The sequence below is a fragment of the Herpailurus yagouaroundi genome, unplaced genomic scaffold (assembly GCF_014898765.1).
Source record: "Herpailurus yagouaroundi ecotype Mexico unplaced genomic scaffold, PumYag 188, whole genome shotgun sequence".
Classification (NCBI taxonomy): Eukaryota; Metazoa; Chordata; class Mammalia; order Carnivora; family Felidae; genus Herpailurus; species Herpailurus yagouaroundi.
In genome coordinates this window covers 22275926-22282810 of record NW_024412419.1, presented here as the reverse complement: position 1 = coordinate 22282810, position 6885 = coordinate 22275926, and the positions used below count along the sequence as shown (strand labels likewise).

At 41.9% G+C, this 6885-nt stretch overlaps 1 protein-coding gene across 2 annotated transcripts in view; it reads right to left on the bottom strand.

Moving 5' to 3' along the window:
- NRBP1 (nuclear receptor binding protein 1) overlaps positions 1–505 on the bottom strand; it is an 11625-nt gene extending 11120 nt beyond the window's left edge. For both annotated transcript variants that reach the window (XM_040496347.1, XM_040496348.1), the window contains exon 1: positions 379–505. The gene's annotated coding sequence lies outside the window, so the exon portion shown is untranslated. The remainder of the gene's footprint in view (positions 1–378) is intronic.
- Between the last annotated feature and the right edge of the window lie 6380 nt (positions 506–6885).

The following is a 6885-nucleotide window of genomic DNA, read 5'->3' as shown; positions in this document are numbered from 1 at the left end:
CGCCGGCCTCAGCCAGCAGGCGCGGCCCCGACGCTGCGCTTCCGCAGGCCGCGGGGCCCGCCACCGCCGCCCCCGCCCCCGCCCCCGCCGCCGGCCCCGCCTCTCGTCAGCCCCAGTTCGACACGAACGCTAGGGCCTCGCGCCCCGCGCCGGCAGAATTCCGGGTCGCCGCCACTCAGGGCAGGCTGGGAGGGCCGGGCAGGGGCCGTGGGGCCGAGGTGGTCCCTCGGCTCCCGCGGGCCGGGCCTGGGCCGCCGACCGAGCAGGGCCGCCTCCAGACACCCGCCGGCCGGGGTCCCAGCGCCCTGCGCCGCGGAGGCCGACCCTTCCGCCTTCTCGCCGAACCCCTCCCTCCCGCTCATTCCCCTTGGTGCTCACCTCCCGACTCCGCTCCCCGCAGCCTGTGCTTCAGCTCCAGCTCGGATTCGGGGCCGCGGACCAGAGACTCCCTCACAGCTGCGCTCCGCAGCGCAACCGAACTGCGGGCCCCGCCCTCGCGGCGTCCCGACCAACAGATGGGCGGTGCCGCACTGCCGTTGGGTTTCCATTGGATAAGGCGGTCACGATGGGCGGTGCCCTGGGGAGACGGTCGCTCGCAGGCAGTCTTCAACACGGTCTCCTCGTCTTCACCGTGTCCGGCCGAGACCTCTTGGAGGCTTCGGTGTGTTGGATCTCAACTGGGGGTGGTCTCTCTGTCCACCCCTCCGTCCAGTCCAGGTGCCTCCGATGATTCTGCTAGGCGAAAGGCCGGCCTTCCCTCTCTTCTTGAAGGCGCCATGACAGTTCTAGTCCGACTAAGAGACAAAAGGAGAGAGAGACGTAGCCTCAATCTGAGAGGAGCGCCCACCCACTTTCATTATTTGGGGGTGAGACTGCGCAGGACATCAATTCTTCAGAAAGCGTAAAAAATTCCCTGAACACATTCTAAAAATTAATAGTTAACGCTTCGTGATTGCATAGCACTGGTATTTGCCCAAACTTTGCAAGAGGTTTTCACAGATAACTCCTTTGATCCTCCTAAGAAATTGAAATTACTAATGCCAATGCTAGTTGACAAATGCAAAACAAACAAACAAACAAAAAAACCTGAATCAGAGGCATAAGCTATTCACTAAAAGTTGATAAGGGCCAGATCTAGCATCCCTAAACAGGAAGATTTATCAAAGACTTGAAAAGATGTTTGGAAAGAATTTGGATTGACTTGAAGTGAAAAGAAAAGAGGATAGATTCTGGGTGAACGCATTCATCTTCGAAAACTAAACGCTGAATCTGAGCGGTAAGAAGTTTAACTCTGCCATTGTACGTACAATATGAAGGGAGGAAGATGAATTAATCATCAGAACTTGGGAATGTCATAATCATGAAATTTCACTGTCCTTAAAGGGAATCTCTAATCTTAATACAAAGAAGAATACTGTATATGGCAAAAGCCTCATTTTCTCATCTCTTCATCTCAAAATACTTTTTTTTTTTTTTTACGTTTATTTATTTTTGAGAGAGAGAAAGAGAGCATGACCGGGCGAGTGGCAGAGAGAGGGAGACAGAAGCCAGCTCCAGGCTCTGAGCTGTCAGCATCGAGCCTGTTGTTGGGCTCGAACTCACAAACTGTGAGATCATGACCTGAGCTGAAGTCAAGCGCTTAACCGACTGAGGCACCCAGGCACCCCTCAAGATAACTTATTTTTAAAACCAATCTTTCATCCTTCTTTGTTTTTGTTTGTTTGTTTGTTTGTTTTTACCTTTGAGAGGGCTCACACACTCTCAGAAATCTGAGGAAAGTTATGAATCTTGTTTTGGTTATTTAAAAAATTATTTTGTCCACCAAATTTAGCATATAATTTCAGGAGAATTGAGGTTAAAATTTTTTGTTCTGATCTTCAGAGGAAAGATGTACCCCCTCCTGTCCAGGTTAGCTTTTTTTCCTTGGGGGTTCAGAATCAATTGGAGCACCTGGTCCACTATAAACTTTCATTAAATATTGATTGATATTATCATTATAGTTTACCATTCTCTTCTGTCTGATCCTTACCATTATCACCTTTGCTTTTCAACTAGCTCTTTCTTTCAAATATGCATAGAGAACCCATTGGCCTCCTCTGGCTTTTATTTTATTTTTAACTTTTCATGTTTGAAATGCTCAAATACTGCATTTTGCAACCTCATTTATTTTTTTTTTCTGCTTTAAAAAAATAAACGTATTTAGCATAACAATATTTATCTAATAGCTTCTATGTGCTATGGTCCACTGTTTGAATTGCCTTAGGCATATTAACTCCTTTAATCCTCACAAGAATCGTATGAAATATTGTGAATTAACAATCGCTATAGAATGTGAAAATCTCGGGGCGCCTGGGTGGCTCAGTCGGTTAAGCGTCTGACTTCGGCTCAGGTCATGATCTCACAGTTTGTGAGTTCGAGCCCCGCATCGGGCTCTGTGCTGACAGCTCGGAGCCTGGAGCCTGCTTAGATTCTGTGTCTCCCTCTCTCTCTGACCCTCCCCCCATTCATGCTCTGTCTCTGTCTCAAAAATAAATAAAAATTAAAAAAAAAAAAAGGAATGTGAAAATCTCTCCTAATCTTACTTCAATAAAATAATTAAGACTTTGATGTATATTTCTCCATTTTTTCTATGCATATATTAATATATGAGTATGTAATTTAAAATGAAAGCAAGCCGATACTTCACAACCTTTTTCAATTTACTTTGTTGCTTTTTTCCATAGTTCATACAGCACTGCTTTAATTTTTTAACCACTATAGAGTATTCCATTATCCAACATTTAATTAATAACTACCAGGAGGCATCAGGATTATTTCCAACATTATTATAAACAAAGCTATAATAAAATCCTGTTGCACACATCTTTGGCTATTTGTGAAAAATACTTTTATACATTCTTAAAAGTGGAATTGCTAAGTCAAGGGCTAAAACCATTTTAACTTGAATAGGTATTGCCAAGTTACTCTTCAAAAATATATCAAATAACAATACTATCAAGAGTATGTTAGGGTTAAAAATAAAAAAGGTATGTTAGGTTTCTGCTTCCCAACAGTCTTACTAACACTGGATATTATCAATCTTTTCAACATTGGTGATACATTAAGAAAAAAAAAGATATTTTAATTTACATTTAGTTAGGAGTAAAGTTAAGACTTTTTAAGAGCAATTGTAGGTTTACAACAAAATTTAGAAAAAGGTATAGAGATTTCCCGTATTATTTACTGCACCCCATATGCATAGCCTCTCCCCCATTATCAACATCACTCACCAGAACTGTATACATTTTATTAAGGATGAGTGTAGAGTGCCCTATCATAATCACCCCAAATCCATAGTTTACCTTAAGGTTTGCTTTTGGTATTTTACATTCTATAGGTTTGGATCGTCATATAATGGCATATATCATATAGAGCATTATATCATACAGAGCATACCCTGAAAATCCTCTGTGCTCTGCCTTCCCATCCCAAGAAACCACTAATATTGTCTCCATAATTTTGCCTTTTCCAGAATGTCATGTAGGTGGAATCCTATAGTATGCAGCCTTTTTAGATTGGCTACTTTAACTTAATGATACATGCATTTAAGAATTCTTCGTATGTTTTCATGACTTGATAGCTCGTTTCTTCTTAGCGCTGAATAATATGCCATGGTCTAGATGTACTACAGTTCATTTTATCTGTTCACCTACCAAAGGACATCTTGGTTGCTTCTAACTTTTGGCAATTATGAATAAAGCTCCCGTAAATATCTGTGTGCAAATTTTTGTGTGGACGTAAGTTTTCAACTCCTTTGGATAAATACCAAGGAGTGAAATTTCTGGATTGTTAAGATTATTTTAGTTTTATAAGAAACTACCTGGCTGAGGGTGCCTGGTTGGCTCTGTTGGTTAAGCATCCGACTGTTGGTTTTGGCTCAGGTCATATGGATCCTTTCTTCCAAGCTTGGCATTTACATTTCTTTAGGACCTCAAATTAAGGACCTCAAAACTAAGCCTAGATTTCTTGATAATTGTGAATTATCTGAGGTACTTTAAAACATACACATTCCCAGGACCTTCCCTGAATCAACTGGATCCAAATTTGGGGGGAGGAGGAGAATTTGGATATCTGTATGTTTAAGAATCTTCCCAGGTGATTCTGATGCAAGTAGCCTGGACTGTCATTAGGCTGGACTGTCATTAGGCTGAAGGGTAAAAACTATCACCATAGCTCAAACCTTATCCCTGTCCAGGAATGATTCCTTGGGTCATTGCCTCATAACTTAGTCCTCTGAACTAATTAAGTAGGAATTATTATTTAACTCTACCTCTATGTCATGTCATAAGAAATTGAATCAACTTCTAAGATAAACATAATGGATTAAGTAGGGGCACTGGGGAATAAAAAACCCAGACATCCCATGTAAATTAATAATTCACCTGAGATTATTTGATTTCCACAATGGTATTCAATTATGCTCAAATCAAATTCATCTGTCATATATTTTGCTCCATGTTTTACTGACCTAAAGGTAATTATCTGCCTTATCTCCCAGGAATGTTGTGAGTTTAAAATAATTATCAAGGGGCACCTGGGTGGCTTGGTCAGTTAAGCGTTGGACTCTTGATTTTGGCTCAGGTTATGATCTCATGGCTCCTGAGTTCAAGCCCCAAATTGGGCTCTGCCTGCTTGGGATTCTGCCTCTGTCTCTCTCTCTGCCCCTCCCACTCACTCTTACAAAACAAATAAAATTTGAAAATAAAATAATTATCAAGTCATTCCATAGTTTTTTCTGGGCTAAAACCCTAATGTAACCTTTTCTGTTTTGTTTTGTTTTATCTTTGTTGTAGTAAAAAAGACACCTCTCTTAAATGTAAACTTATTTCCTGATAAAATATAGATTCAGACTATAAGGAAAGGACTTGACATCCCTTTTAGCGCTGATAGTTTAAGACTCCATTATTTTATAGCTTATAGTTGTACTGCCAGGCTTGAATCTGAGAATAAAATTCAATTTAATTAAATATTTATTTAGTGCTTACTATGTGCCAGGCACCATGCTAGGCAGTAGGATAACAAATGAATAAGACAAAGTTCCAGTCTTCAAAGAGCTCCTATTTATTTGGAAAGATATCTGCATAAACAAAAACGTTCACAACACTTAACCAGAGCAACGACAGAAATATGTATAAAGTTCCACAGGCTGAAGAGAGAAGGACATGACTGACTCCATGGAAGAAAAATACCTGGGAAGATGTGGCAGGCTGAGTAAATAGCCCCCAAAGATATCCACATCCTAATCCCTGGAATTTTCAAATGTTACCTCATATAGCAAAAAGGACTTTGCAGATGTGATTACGGATTTTGAGATGGGAAAATTATCCTGGATTATCAGGATAGGTACTAAATAATCACGAGTGCTCATAAAAGAGGGAGGCAGAAGGAGATGTGACTACAGAACTGAAAGAAATGTAACCACAGAAGCAAGATGTTGGAGTGACACTAAAGAACGGCAGGCAGCCTCCTGAAGTTAGAAAAGGCAAGGAAATGGATTCTTCCTTAGAGTCCCCCGAAGGAACCAGGATTACTGATAGCTTAACTTTAAACTAGTGAAACTGATTTCAGGTATCTGGTCTCCAGAACTGTAAGTAAATTAATTTGTGGTGTTTTAAGTCACCAAGTTTGTGGTAATTTGTTAAGGCAGCCATAGGAAACTAATATAAGTTTTCCCAGAAAATAAGACTAATACCTGTCTGACCTGGGTTTTTTTTTTTTTTTAATAGTCTTTTTTTTCAACGTTTATTTATTTTTGGGACAGAGAGAGACAGAGCATGAACGGGGGAGGAGCAGAGAGAGAGGGAGACACAGAATCGGAAACAGGCTCCAGGCTCTGAGCCATCAGCCCAGAGCCCGACGTGGGGCTCGAACTCACGGACCGCGAGATCGTGACCTGGCTGAAGTCGGACGCTTAACCGACTGCGCCACCCAGGCGCCCCTGACCTGGGTTTTAAAGAAGGAACAGGAGGGGCACCTGGGTGGCTCAGTTGGTTGAGCATCTATCCAACTTAGGCTCAGGTCATGATCTCACAGCTTGCGGGTTTGAGCCCTGCATCAGGCTGTGGGCTGACCGCTTGCTCAGAACCTGGAGCCTGCTTCAGATTCTGTGTCTCCTTCTCTGTCTGCCCCTCCGCGGTCACGCTTTGTCTCACTCTGTTTCTCAAAAATAAATAAATGTAAAAAAAAAAAAAAAAGGAATAGGAGTTGAACTTGGAGTTAAAGGAGGGAAGAATAGTCCAGAGAAGACTGAACTCTCCCTTTCTCTGACTCTCCAGACTCAGAAGATATGAATTAGACCATAAAACCTATGATTTTCCATTCCAAGTTTTGTGACATCTGCCTCACATTTTAGCAGTTATGAGTTGAAGATTTCCAATGTAAGTGTTATTTTTTTTCCCCTTTACCTCACCTCTGGCTTTTCACTTTGAAATTTGACCTTTGTTTTTACAAAGTTTCTTACATCTGGGAAAGAAGAAAAATCTCTCCAGGGAGAACATTCTTAAGAAAGTAAATGAGAAAACTAGAGAGAGAATCTGATAAGGACACTTGTTTATTATTGGAGCATGCTTGGAACAGAGAATGACGAAGCCTTCTCCAAAAACAAGTAAAGGAACTCCTGGCTTGATTTGCTTGGGACTAAAAGAAATAAAATCGTGAAAATAAAAAGAGCTCTAGGGGTGCCTGGGTGGCTCAGTCAGGTAAGCGTCCAACTCTTAATTTTGACTCAGGTCATGGTCTCATGACAGTGACATGGAGCCCAGCATCAGGGTCTGTGCCGGGAATGGAGCTTGCTTATGATTCTCTCTCTCTCTCTCTCTCTCTCTCTCTCTCTCTCTCTCTCTCTCT